This window comes from Rattus norvegicus, chromosome 1, assembly GCF_036323735.1.
Source record: "Rattus norvegicus strain BN/NHsdMcwi chromosome 1, GRCr8, whole genome shotgun sequence".
In the NCBI taxonomy this organism is placed as follows: domain Eukaryota; kingdom Metazoa; phylum Chordata; class Mammalia; order Rodentia; family Muridae; genus Rattus; species Rattus norvegicus.
In genome coordinates, this window is record NC_086019.1 from 66,431,799 (window position 1) to 66,447,257 (window position 15,459).

Genomic DNA, 15,459 nt, shown 5'->3' on the forward strand with positions numbered 1-15,459 from the left:
AAAAAGTGACTGTGACTACAGATGGGAGGGCATACCTAAAATCCCAATGTTCGGGGGACTGAAGCAAGAGGATTATGCCTCTGAGGCTGTCCCCTACTGCAATGCATTTGAGAGCAACCTGGGCTACATAGTGAAACTATCCTAAAGGACAAAACCAAGACAAGCAAGTACTGTCACACAACAAGACAATATTTTAAGCTTTTCTCTTTTTTATAGGCCTTTTGAAGGAGCCCCAGATGGAAGGAGGTCTTGGGGTGTTGCTTGAGCTTAGTGGAAAGATATGTACAGGAGGGCTGCAGACGGAAAGCCAGGTGAGCACTCAAGATTGCTACCTTAGATGGAAAGCATTACCTTAGCAGGCTGCACCTTTCATTTATCGTCCTCTTGGTTTTTGAACTTTTGGGGGGGGTGCTCCTTTTTTCTCTCCACAAAATGTATGCTCCCTGACAATGAGAATATAAACAAGAAGTGAAACTCTGTGGGGACCCAACATCCTATATAAAGATCTAAACAAACTGAATGTTGGGAGATGATGCTGAAAAATGAAAATGTTAGCCAAATCGGAATGGGGGGAGAGGGGAACATGATATGGTATTGGGTATGGGAAAAGGACTGAAGACCCAAGGGCCAGCAGAAAGAATGCAAACAGGCGACCTCGAAGGACCCTCCAGAATGTTCCAGAGACCTGAAAGACTCTTAGTATTCAAAGGGGGACCCTAGATGAAATGCCCTACAGTGGAGAAAGGGAACATATTGAACCTATCACCAGCAGAAAGACTGAGCATTAAGTGAGGGATGAGGTTGCTATCACATAGTCTAAGTTCTGATCCATGATTCTTCCTGTCTGAAAGAAATTCAGGGATGGAGATGGAGATAAGCCTGAGGAAAAGAAGGTCCAGCAACAGGCCCAAATTGTGATCAGCTCAAAGGGAGGCCCCAAGACCTGACACCATTACTGAGGCTATGGGGTGTTCATAAAAAGAGACCTATCATGACTCCTCCAAAAGGCCCAACAAGCAGCTGAAAGAGTCATATGCAGATACGTGCATCCAACCAATGAAAAGAAGCTGCTGACCCCTCTGATTGAATTAGGGGAAAACTGGAGGAAGCTGAGGAGGAGTGCAACCCTGTAGGAGGACCAGCAGTATCAATTAACCTGGACCCCTGAGATCTCTCAGACACTGGATCACCAGCCAGGCAGCATACATCAGCTGCCTCCAACACATATACAGCAGAAGACTCCTAGGTCTGGGTTCAATCAGAAAAGATGCACCTAACCCTCAAGAGACTGGAGGCTCCAGGACATTTATAGGTCTGATGGGGTGGGTGGGGTGGGGACATCCTTGTGGAGACGGGGGTGAGGAGGAGGGGTTGGGGAAGATGAATGGGGTGTAGAACAGTTGTGAGGTGGACCGGGAGGGGAACAAAATCTGGAGTGTAGAAAGAAAGAAAGGAAGAAAGAAAGAAGGAAGGAAGGAAGGAAGGAAGGAAGGAAGGAAGGAAAGAAGGAAAAAAATGTTAGTATATATTGAGATTTGTCTTGCAAACAAATAAGAAAGACGAAACTGGGCCGGAATTAGTCAGCTGCAGCTGTTATAGCAAAATGCCATAGCTGGGATTGTTCAGGACTGCATGAAGTCCTGTGATCAGGGCGCTAACTAATTCAATGAGTGCCTTCTGATACATGAAAGAGACAAAGATGAAACAAACTCTCTTGTCTCTCCTCATGAGGTCACAGATCCCCCCATGACAACCCACACCTATGAACTTCTTGAATTGTAATTGGTTCCCAAAGGGCTACACCCTAATAACATAATTTCTGATGTTAAGGATTTGACACAAATCTAGGCAATAACACAATTTAACCCATGGCAGGACTCTAATCCATCCAGGGAAGCTAGACCCAGTGCTTGCTATTGAGTATGAACATAATGCATGCCACATTTGATCAATGTGTTCTTAAGTGACTTTCTTTATTTTAACCTGGAAGCAATAACAATAAGGATAATAATTAATGCCGATTCGATGCTTCCTACTGACAGTGTGCTGCAATGGCATCATACAGGCTAGTTAGAGCCAATTATACTGTGTGCTGAGAATATTTACTGAATTTTGCAAACCCCATGAATTAGAGCATCTGCTTCAAGTGCCAGATATTAACTTTTACCAGTACATAGTATGTGTATTTTATGGCTCTATTATAAGTACTTTACATTAAATTTAAAACCATCAAATGAGGCAAATGCTACCAATTTCTACCATTTAGAGTGAGGAAATAGTGAATAATTAGGGATCGCCCTGTATTAAAACAAATGTATAGAGGAATCATGATCCACATGGATGCCAACTGATTTCATAGTCTGTGCTCTTAGTCACTTCTCTCTACTGCCCCTAATGTCCTTCACCTTACCTATGTCAAGTCCACTTGTGTGTCTTTACATTTTGAGAGACTGAAGCATTACCCATGTATAACTGAATGAGAATGCTCATCCACCAGATTTAAAAGTTTTCATAGTTATTCAAAAACAAAAAACTAGATATCATTTTCACCTATGATTAGCTTTTTCCTTGAGAAAAATTTAAGAAGCTCATTTATTGCAAAAGCAAAGCAGATAAAGTACAGGGTATTACTATACAGTACCAAATTAAAAAATATATAAATGGTTTCCTTGCTCAGGAACAGAGGAGCCTCTTTACAAACATCAAGCATTCCTAATGGAGAGATAGAGATCTGCCTAAGGCCAGTTTTTTGTTGTGTATGAAATGAACAGTTTGCTCACCCTGGGTGCTGATAGCCAATAGTTTAAGTGCCCATTTGAATTCTGGAATCTTTATTTGGACATCTACTCCAAATATGCTTCTCACTAAGGAATCAGTTTAGGTTTACAATGCACATAATTAGAAAGCATTTTTAATATCTAGAAAATGACATTCACGATGATTAATCCTTTTAATTTTAGACAAAAATCATAACATCTTCATAAAGTATATGAGTAGAATACTGAGCTATGATATAGCTATTCTGATTTAATAGACTAGTTAAAACGTCATTACAAACATGGATCTCATTAACTAATCCCTTAGCTGGAGATCTTATATTAAAAAGGGATGAATAAAATGAAGCATTCCATTCAGAAAAAATAGCTAAACAATGTTGGATTTCTTTAAGAAAAGAATACTCATATTCTTTGCAAACAGAATAAGATAACTTGTCTGCCTCTTCAGATCAAGTGACTGAATGGAATGCTGCCAAATTTTAGAGACAGGCACCAGATATCCTCACTTCTTGTACTCTTAGTTTAGTCTATTCAAAACTCTTTACTAAGCTGTGAACAGCAGTGAGTGTGACTAAATAGTTTCTAACTGATAGGGGTTCTGGGAATAGATACGAAGGTAGACAAGAGAAAACCACTCTCTGTACAGTCAGAGCCCACCATGCTATGGCCACCTATTGGAATGTTCATTATGAAATGGAATCAACTAAATTTCATTAAAGCATGGAGGAGACAAAAGAGGATGTTGGGCTATCCCCAGAAAGGATGCAATTGGAAACAAGAATAGTGTTATATCATGAGGTACCTGGAGTTCTGGAGACAATAGAAGAAGGAAATGGAAAAACAATTAAAAAGAAGTCTTTCTTGTAAAACCACTAAATTAAACACTAAAATTAAAAGGATTAATAATTGGGAAGTTTCTACATCTCTTTCCATCAGTTGATGAATGAAGCCTCTCTGATGACAATTATGCTAATGTCCTGACTACAAGTACAGCAGAATATCATTAATTAGTGTCAGGGATGGGCTCCCTCTCATGACATAGCTTTCAGGCTAGATCAATCATTAGTTGTTCCTTTTCCCAAATTCTGCTCCATGTTTTACTCACAATTTTAGTCAGGACAAATTGTGGGCCCAAGGATTTGGGGCTGGATTGCTGTCCCATTTCCTCCACAGAAACTCTTCCTCTCTCTAAGATCAGGAATTGACAATTGGGACCTCATAAAATTGCAAAGCTTCCGTAAGGCAAAGAACAACGTCAATAGGACAAAATGGCATCCAACAGATTGGGAATATATATTTACCAATCCTACACCCAATAGAACATATACAAAGAAATCAAGAGAATTTAACTCCAGAGAATCAAAAAACCTTATTAAAAACTGTGGTACAGAGCTAAACAAAGAATTCTCAACTGAGAAATACCGAACAGCTGATAAGCACCTAAAGAAATGTTCAACATCCTTAGTCATCAGAGAAATGAAAATCAAAACAACCCTGAGATGCTACCTCACACCAGTCAGTATGGCTAAGATCGAAAACTAAGGTGACAGCATATGCTGGCAAGGGTGTGGAGAAATAGGAACACTCTTCCATTATTGGTGGGATTGCAAGTTGATAGAACCACTCTGGAAATCAGTCTGGAGGTTCCTCAGAAAATTGGACAAAGTACTACCTGAGGACACAGCTATACCACTCCTGAGTATATACCCAAAATATCCTCCAACATGTAACAAGGACACATGCTCCACTATGTTCATAGAAACCTTATTTATAACAGCCAGAATCTGGAAAGAAACCAGATGTTCTTCAACAGAGGAATAGATACAGAAAATGTGGTACATCTACACAATGGAGTGCTCCTCGGCTATTAAAAACAATGACTTCATGAAATTCTTAGGCAAATGTATGGAACTAGAAATTATCATTATGAATGAGGTAACCCAGTTACAATAGAGCACATGGTATGCACTCATTGATAAGTGGATATTAGCCCAAAACTTGGAATACCCAAGATACAATTCACTGACCATATGAAACTCAAGAAAAAGGAAAACCAAACTATGAGCATCAGTCCTTAGAAGGGGGAAGAAAAACTAAAGGGAGGAAATACAAGGACAAAGAATACAGCAGATCCTGAAGGAAAAACCATCCACTGTCTGCCCTATCTTGTGATCCATCCCATATGCAGCCAAACCCAGTCACTATTGCTGATGCCAAGAAGTGCTTGCTGCCTGGAGTCTTATATGGATGTCTCTGAGAGGCCCTGCCAAAGCCTTATAGATGATGATACTTGCAGCTATCAGCCTGATAACAGTGTCCCCAATGAAGGAGTTAGAGAAAGGAATGAAGGTGCTTAAGGGGTTTGTCTATAGGAAGAACAACAATATCAACCAACCAGACTCCCTAGAACTCCCAGGAACTAAACCATCAACCAAAGAGTACACATGGAGGGACCCATGGCTCCAGCCACATATGTAGCAAAAGATGGCATTGTCTGTTATTAATAGGAGGAGAAGCCATTGATCCTGTGAAGACTCATTTACCCAGTTTTGGGGAATCCCAGGGTATTTAGGTGGGGGCGGGTGGATGGGAGGGAAAGCATCCTCGTAGAAGCAGTAGAAAGGGGGATGGGAGATAGGGGAACGGAGAAAGGAGATAGATAACATTTAAAATGTAAATACACAAACTATCCAATAAGAAAAGAAACAAACATAATAGGAACATAAAAAAATGATCATGGCTATATAATTAATTTCACCTATTTCTTCCCTGATCAAATAATGACCATTTTTATATTTCTTAGAATGTCAACCTTTAAAGTAACCATTATCAGACCCCCAAACCCAGGGAATTTGGCTGAAGACTCGCCATAACTTCTTCTAGCTAAACAGTGATAGTGAAGTATCTTTATAGGTAAGGGGAAGTGTAGGAAAATTAGGAGATTTGGTTAGACCTTAAGAAAACCAACGGAGTAATCATTATTTACTCTATGATGTCTAGAAGGCTTAGGGCTTGACTGAAGTTTTGAGTGGATTTATCTGAAAGGTTGAATGAGTCAATATGACCTAGAATCTATGAAACAGAGGGTTTAAGGAGATCAGTTTAGTATGTTTGAGAGTGAATCTTGTCAAAGGTGTGAATTTTGTAATATATAAATCTTAAGACATCTTTAAGTACCATCAAGATATCTGTAGGGATTGTGTTAGTCTGTGTAGGGTATATAGACTAGTTAAGGATGAAATTTTGTTCTTTGAGTATGTGAAATACAGTTCTTTTTTATAAGCCAATTTTAATAATAGCCAATTATAAGTCTTTAGTCATGTGATATATGGCATATAGAATCTTTATTTGTCTTGTTTGATATTTTGAACATTTTTCTATTTCCTTCTGGGGACTCTCTCTGTCATATTTGATTCTTATAACTCTGGCCCAGAGCCTACTCTCTTTTTCTGTGAACACCAATATAAAGCCTTCCTCCCAAAATACTGGTCTTTGAGCCAGTAACCACTTTTAGATTGACTTTTCTCTCAGAGGAATAATAATATAATTATAAAATTTTAAATCACATCCATTGGGATAATTAAAGCAATTTAAAACAAATGAAGTAAGCTAAACAAATATTGTATGAGTCTATTTTAAGAGTTCTAATCTGCCATGTCAGAAAATTTAATCCTAAATTCCCATGGATCCTATGTTTGAAGAATATGAGTAATCTTGCAAGACTTCAAAAATTTCCTAAAGTCTTATTTTTTTAATGTATAATCCTATTCTTAGTCCTTATTTTAATCTGTCATATTAGGAAATACAACTTAAATTTTTTGTGGAGCCCACATTTCAAGAATATGAGTTATCTTGTAGGACTCTTAAATTTTTTCTAAAGTATTTTTCCATACAGTCTAGTCTGTATTTTTTTATTGGAGGCAGCAGCTTTTTCTTTTCCATTGACTTTTTTTCTTCACCTTGGACTATTCTCTGTAAGTTCATATTATGTTGCTGGAATTTCCAACCCTGATAAGCTGGTATAAAAAACAAACAATCCAGTTATATTCATAAGCTACGTGCCTAGATTAAGCAAATCTAACTCTATACTAGCTTATTGCCATCTATTAAGACTCTTAGTTACTTGCAGTTTCTCCTGGCCACATGGTTCTGCTCCATCATGGCTTCCTCCTCCTCTTCTGTCCTCTCTCTTCTCTTCACATTCTCCTCTTTCTACCTGCCCCCATTCTCAAAGGCCTCCAGTCCTACCTTTGCCCTCCACTGCCCAATCACAGGCACCTGTTAAAATGGGGGAGAAGTTTCACAAGAGATCATCTGAGTATGTGATCGATTGCTCTTTGGGGGTCATCCTCTCTTAAAGAAGCAGAATTAATATCAGAATACAAACAGTATCAGAGCAAACCATAACAATATTAAGCTTTGATCTTTAAGAATTTACTTGCAGATCATTGAGAGCTATTGTTAGATTTGAAGGAGGGCATTCTAAAGAAAGATCCTGTGATCCTCAGCTACATAGGGAATGATACTTCCAGAAATTCTCACCCATGTGCTATCCCATACTAACAATGAACATTTGTGTGTGATTTGCAGTAGCCATCAGAACGCCAAGCAACAAGACTTTGGGATGCAGTATTTGTAATTTATAATTGTATGTATTTGTAAACCTGTCAATAATCCTGTGCATTTCTAATATTGTCAACTTGATAAGATATTTCTGCCTTCTCATCTTGATTTCCAGTTTATAGACTCTGTTGGAAAGTGTCTATCGTGCTACTGATCTCAGAACCCAAACTCTTCAGCTCTCCAATGTAAACTGATGATCCAGGAGATCTATAGGAAAGCCTGCTAAGGTATCTAGCCTCATGTACATATTCTGAACCTGTTCTCAGCCCCTCTGCTATGAGACAGACATTATTGGACTACGTATATTATATCATGTAAGATAAGCTAGCAAATGTCCTTGAAACAGAACTCTATCAGTTCTGTTCCTCTACAGAATCCTACTATCATATTCTTGGTGATTTTCTGTTTGCCCAACAGGCTGTATTACTTTGCCTCATTTCTGTTTTCACTTAGAATTATTAATTGGCTCAAGAGCTATAACTCTTTAGTTTTATGAAGTGTAACGATTGCTCAAGGCTTCAGAAGACAGAGCTTTACTTTATCAATTAGCCTTCAAATGGCTATATGCCATTTCATTTCTATAGTAAGACTATCATAACAATACTTTTTCACTTATACTCAAAAATGTCAGTTCTATTACTGCCAAATATTTTATTCTGTAATATATTTTAATTGCATGCTCTTATCATATCCCTAAGCAATTATTTTATGAAAATTTTTAATTTTCTCATTTTTAATGAGAAAGAATGCCTTTTATAGTTAAATATTTGCTAATACAATGCTATTTACTTTTATGTCTAGAACCAAGTATGTCATCATTTTCATTGAAGATGGCATTAACTAGAAATAGAGAGATAAAATAAATTAATGTAAGCACTTGTTACAGGAAGCAGAAGGAAGATTATTTGAGGGAAACAAGGAAGATGTGGATGAGACAGAGTACACCAGTAGGGCAGAGGGGAAGAAGGATGAGTAAGAACAAAGTATACTTCCAGTCTGCTTCTCTACCTATGCCAGATCAGCAGACAGATACCCTCTCACACTCTACAGCCTGTCTGCCTCCCTCGAGGTACACATTAACCAGGGACACAGGTATGACTCACAATACCCACCCCAGCTGAGACACCCAAGAGCCTAGCTGACTCGGGACCTACCCACCTTTCTGAGCTCCATCTTCCTTTTGGTCTGTTTCTCCACCCAGGCCACATCAGCAGGCCAGATGTCCTCTCACAGCCTACAGCCTGCCTGCCTTCCAGAAAGTCTGCACTAAACAAGGATACAGCCTACCTGTCTCCCAGACGGTCTGCAAAAACCATGGGCATGAGATGTCTGTGTTAACCAAGGTCACAGTCCTGGTTTGTAACTCCATCTGCAACTGGTCATATCCTGCCCCAGGAACCCAGAACCCGCCTGTCTTCCAGGAAGTTCATCCTGGCAAGGAGCACAGGAGGTCTGGTCCCTAACAACTGGAGCAGTGACTATCACTGAATTTGTTGCTTGCCAGAGGATCCTGTTCCCCTAGCTGGGCTGCCTGGGCTGGCCTCAGTGGGAGAGGATGCACCTGGTCCCCCAGTGACTTGATATGCCAGGGTGGGTGACTGAGATGGGCTCCCTCTTCTCAGAGTGGGGAATTAGCGAAAGTATCTGTACTTTAAACATGCCTTCGCTTTGTTCTGCTCTACACAACTACTCAGAAACTGTATATTCTTTCACTTACCACGCCAGAGAGTAATTGCTTCCATATGTAGGCATTTGCCATCTTGCTACAGCCTCTGTGTACTGCTCCCAGGTGCCTTCTTCTTAGTTCTGAACCCACTCACTCATTTACCCTGCATGCGTCTATTCAGTAAGTCCATGGAACATGCAAATGTTGGAGGGCAGATTTTACATTCCTCAAAATCTCCTAAGAACACACTGAATAACCTCTTGATTTAAAAAAATAATTTTATTTCAGTTATTTTGAGGGGAGGTTGAATATATTGTGTGCCACGGTATGACTATGGTCAGAGGACAACTGCTGTGAGTCAGGTCTCTTCTCCCACAATATAGATCCCAGGAGTTGAACTCAGGTTATCAGACGTTAATGCAAGAGCCATTACTGACTGAGCCTTCTTGCCAACCCTCCTGGCTTCCTTTTCACTCTTATTGTAAGGCATGTTCTCACAACATGAAGCCCATCCATTCCTTTCTTGTCCTAAGCCGAAACTTCTATTATCATAACATAGGTACTCATTTAGAATGAATAATAAAGTGGAAATATATGCCAGAATTATGGGAAAAATTCTCATTCAAATTTCTCATGGCTTTAACAAAGTATACATGTATTAGTATCTGATTGCAGTTTTGTCAGTAAGTGATATGTTACTACTTTAAATGATAAAAAGTTAATGATTGTTTTCCCATTGAGTTTAAAATAAAAAAAAAGTAAGTTCAATATGATGGCTTTTTTAAGCTCTTAGTATTTCAATTACAAACCATGATTATAGAATACAGAATAGAATATGAACCCTATAATAAGTGCTGCTCTTTTATTTTTTATTTATTAATCATTTTACTGTTTACATTTCAAGTGTTATACCCCTTCCCTGTCTCCCCTACCCCTGCCATGATTATCCACCTCAACCCCTCCCTTTTGACTCCAAGAGGGCGGTCCCCTACCCACATGCCCACTCCCATGTCACCCCTCTAGCATGCCCCTTCTCTAAGCATGGAGCCTCAACAGAAGCAAGTACCTCCCTTCCCACTGATGGCAGTCCTCCCCTCCCATTGATGGCAGTCCTCCGCTACATATGTAGCTGGAGCCATGGACCTGCCCATGTATATACACTTTGGTTGTGGTTTAGTCGCTGGGAGCTCTGAGTTGTCCTGTTAATTGATACTGTTTTTGTTCTTCCTATGGGGTTACAATCCCTTTCAGTTCCTTCAGCCTTTCCCCTAACTATTCCTTTGGGGTCCCCAGTCTCAGTCCAATGCTTAGCTGTGAGCATCTTCATATGTCTTAGTCAGGTGCTGGCAGAGGCTCTCAGAAATTGGCCATATCAGGCTCCTGTCTGCAAGCACAACTTGGCATGAGCAATAGTGTCAGGGTTTGGTGTGTGCCGATGAGATGGAACCTAGGGTGGGACAGTCTCTGGTTAACCTTTCCTTTAGTCTCTGCTTCATTTTTGTCACTACATTTTCTTTAGATGGGGACAATTCTGGATTAAAGATTTTGAAGTGAGTTGGTGGCCCAATACCTCAACTGGGGGCCATGTCTATCTACTAGAAGTGGTCTCTTCAGGTTCTATCTCCCTTCTGTTGGGTATTTTGGCTAATGTCATCCCCATTTGGCTCTTGGGAGCCTCTTGAGTGCTTGAAGTCTGGGACTTTCTAGTGGGTCCACAAGTTCCCAAACCCCACAACTACTCTGGACTTATCTCCTGTCTCTTCCCATACCTGGTCCTGCTCCACTCTTTTTCTTCCTCCTCCTCTCCTTTCCCACCCAGGTGGCTGTCTCACATGATTATTTTGTTCCTAGTTCTAAGTGGGTTTGAAGCATCAACACTTTTGCCTTCATTCTTGTTAAGCTTCATACAGTCTGTGAGTTGTATTGTGGGTATGCTGAGCTTTTGGGCTAATATCCACTTATTTGTGAATACAATGTATGACCTTCTGGGTCTGGGTTACCTCACTCACTCAATAAATTTTCTAGCTACATCCATTTGCCTACAATGCTTGTGAAATGTTCATTTTTAGTACCTAGGTAGTATTTCATTGTGTAAATGAACCATAATTTCTGTATCTGTTCTTCCACTGAAGGACAAGTGAGTTGTTTCCAGTCTGGCTACCATAAATAAGGCTGCTATGAACATAGTGGAGCATGTGTCTTTGTTATATGTTGGAACATCTTTTGGGTGTATGCCCAGGAGTGGTAGAGCTGGGTCCTCAGGTAGTACTATGTCCAGTTTTCTGAGGGACCACCAGTTGATTACCAAAGTGTATGTATCAGGTTGAAATCACACCAACAATGGAGGAGCATTCCTCTTTCTCCACATCTCCAGAATCTCTGTCCCCAGAGTTTTTATCTTAGCCACTTTAACTGGTGTGAGGTACAATCTGAGGGTCTTTTAAATGTGCATTTCCCTGCTGAACATTTTTATAGGTGCTTCTCAGCCATTAAGGATTCCTCAGTTGAGAATTTTTTGTTTAGCTCTGTACCCCATTTTTAAACTGAGTTACTTAGTTTTCTGGAATCTAACTTCTTGAGTTCTTTGTATATATTGGATATTAGCCCTCTATTGCATGTAGAGTTAGTAAAGTTTTTTGGCTAATCTGTAGGTTTCTGGTCTATCCAATTGAAAGTGTCTTTTGCGTTACAGAAGTTTTTGATTTTCATGAGGTCCCATTTGTCAGTTGTTGATCTTACAACCCGAGCCATTGGTGCTCTCTGTTCAGAGAATTTTCCCCTGTGACTATGCATTTGAGTTTCTTTCTCTTCTATTAAATTTAGCATATCTGGCTTATTATGGAGGTCCTTGATCCACTTGGACTTGATCTTTGTACAAGGAGATAAAAATGAATTGATACACATTCTTCTACATGCAGACCACCAGTTAGACCAGCACCATCGGTTGAAAATGCTGTTGTTTTCCCAGGTATGGTTTTGGTTTCTTTGTCAAAGATCAAGTGATCACAGTTGTATGGGTTTATTTCTGGATCTTCAATCCTATTCCACTGATCTACCTGTCTGTTTCTGTACCAATATCATGAAGTTTTTATATCCATTGCTCCGTAATCGAGCTTGAGGTCAGGGATAGTAATTTTCCCAGAAGTTTTTATTGTTTAGAATTCTTTTGTCTATCCTGGATTTTTTGTTATTTCATATAAAGTTGACAGTGGTTTTTTCTATCTCTGTGAAGATTTGAGTTGGAATTTTGATAGGGATTGCATTAAATCTGTGGGTTGCTTTAGGTAAAGTGGCCATTCTTACTATGTTAATTCCAACAGTCCATGAGCAAGGGAGTTCTTTCCATCTTCTGAGGTCTTCTTTGATTTCATTTTTCAGAAACTTGAAGTTCTTGTCATACAAAACTTTCCCTGGCTTAGTTATGCCTTGATACTTTATATTATTTGTCACTATTGTGAAGGCTATTGTTTCCTTAATTGCTTTCTCAGCCCATTTATACTTTGAGTAGAGGAAGGCTGTTTGAGCTTATTTTATATCCAGCCACTTTGGGGAAGTTGTTTATCAAGTGTAGGACTTCTCTGGTAGGTTTTTTAAGAGTTGTTTGTTATACTATCATTTGCAAATATCATCTTGACTTCTTCCTTTTTGTTCTGTATCCCTTTGACCTCCTTTTGTTATCTAATTGCTCTAGTTAGTACTCTAAGTTTGAATAAATAAGGAGTGGTCAGCCTTGTTTTGTCCTTGATTTTAGTGAGATTGCTTCAAATTTTTCTCCATTTAATTTGATGTTGGCTATTTGTTTGTTTGCTGTATATTGCCTTTGTTATATTTAGATATGTGCCTTGAATTCCTGCCCTTTCCAAGACTTTTAACATGAAGGGGTATTGTATTTTGTAGAAGGATATTTTAGCATCCAATGTGATGATTGATTTTTTTCCTTTTGGTTTTGTTTATATAGTGGATTACATTGATAGATTTTTATATACTGAAACATCCCTGCATCCCTGGGATGAAACATACTTGACAGTTTTGTGTGTTCTTTTATTCGGTTTGCAAGAATTTTACTGAGTATTTTTGCATCGATATTCATAAGAGAAATTATTGGAAAGTTCTTTTTCTTTGTTGGGTCTTTGTGTGGCTTAGGTATCAAAGTAATTAGGTAGTGTTCTTTCTGTTTCTATTTTATGGAATAGTTTGAAGAGTATTGGCATTAGGTCTTCTTTGAAGGTCTGATAGAATTTCTGCATTAAAACCACCTGGCCATGGGCATTTTTGGGGGTTGGGAGACTTTTAATGACTGCTTCTATTTCCTTAAGGGTTATGGGAATGTTTAGATGGTCTTATTTAGCTTTGATATCTGATATCTGTCCAGAAAAATCATTCTTTTTTTTTTTTTTTAGATTTTCTGGTTTTGCTAAGTATAGGCTTTTGTAGTAGGATCTGATGATTTTTTGAATTTCTCAGTTTCTGTTGTTATGTCTCCCTTTCATTTCTGATTTTGTTAATTGGGATACTGGCTCTGTGCCCTTTACTTAGTTTGGCTAAGGGTTTGTCTATCTTGTTGATTTTCTCAAAGAACCAGCTTTCAGTTTTGTCGATTCCTTTGTATAGTTCTCTTTGTTTCTACTTGGTTGATTTCCATCCCGAGTTTGATTATTTTCTTCCATCTACTCCTTTTGGGAGTGTTTGCTTCTTTTAATTCTAGAGCTCTCAGATATGCTGTTAATTTGCTTGTGTAGAATCTGTCCAATTTCTTTAAGAAGATACTCAGTGATATGAATTTTCCTCTTAGCACTGCTTTCAATGTGTCTCATAAGTTTGGGTATGCTGCACCTTCATTTTCATTAAATTCTACAATATCTTAACTTTTTTCTTTATCAAAGTTATCATTGAGTAGAGAGTTATTGAGTTTCCATGAGTATGTGGGCTTTCTGTTGTTTTTTTGTTGTTACTGAAGACCAGCCTTAGCCAGTGATGGTCTGATAGAATGTATGGGATTATTTTCATCTTCTTGTATGTGTTGAGGCTTGTTTTGTACCCAATTAAATGCTCAGTTTTGGAGAAGGTAGCATGAGATGTTGAGAAGAAGAGATTTTTATTTTTTTTATTTTTAGGTGAAATGTTCTATAGATATCTGTTAAATCCATTTGATTCATAAGTTGATTCTGTCAACTTCGCTGTGTCTCTGTTTCCATGATCTGTCCATTAATAAGAATGGGGTGTTGAAGTCTCCCACTATTATTGTGGGAGGATCAATGTTTGTTTTGTGCTTTGGTAATGATTCTTCCCAAATGAGGGTGCCCTTGCATTTGTGGCATAGATATTCAGAATTGAGACTTTCCCTTGGTAGATTTTTCCTTTGATGACTATGAATGTCCTTCACCTTCTCACTAGATATCCTTTGGATGAGGTGTGATTTTATTGGCTATTAGAATGATTCCTTCACCTTCTTTCTTGAGATCATTTGCTTGCAAATTTTTTCCAGCCTTTTAGTCTGAGGTAGTGTCTTAATCACTAATGTGCATTTCTTGTATGCAACAAAATGCTGGATCCTGTTTACATATCCAGTCTGTTAGCCTATGACTTTTTATTGGGGAATTGAGTCCATTGATATTGAGGGATATTAAAGACCAATGATTGTTGGTTCCATTATTTTTGTTGTTAGTGATGATATTATGTTTGTGTGGTTCCCTTCCTTTGGGTTTGTTGTGAGATGATTAATTTCTTGTTTTTCTTGGACATATTTCCCCTCTTTGTGTGGGAGTTATTCTTCTATTATCTTCTGTAGGACTGTAATAATGGAAAGTTATTGTTTAAATTTGGTTTTGTCATGGAATATCTTGATTTCTCCATCTATGGTGATTAAGAGTTTTGCTGGGGATACTAGCCTTCAGGCTCTTCTGGCTTTTACAGTCTCTGTTGAGAAGTCTGGTATAATTCTCATAGATCTGCCATTACATGACCTTTTTCCCTTACAGCTTTTAGTATTCTTCCTTTGTTCTGTGCATTTAGTATTTTAATTATTATGTAACAGGCCTAATTTCTTTTCTGATCAAATCTATTTGGTGTTCTTGTACATTTATGGCCATCGTTTTCTTTAGATTATGGATGCTTTCTTCTATGATTTTGTTGGAGATTTTTCCTGGCCCTTTGCATTGGGCATCTTTTCTCTCTTCTATTCCTATAATTCTTAGGTTTTTTTTAATTGTGTTCTGAATTTCCACAATGTTTTAGGGTAGGAGCTTTCTGTCCTTTGTATTTTATTCTCCTTTGCATTTGATTGTCAATATCTTCTATGGTATCATCTACACCTGAGATTTTCTCTTCTGTTTCTTGTATTCAGTTGGTGATGCTGCACCTGTAATCCCTAATCTCTTTGCTAGGTTTTCCAAT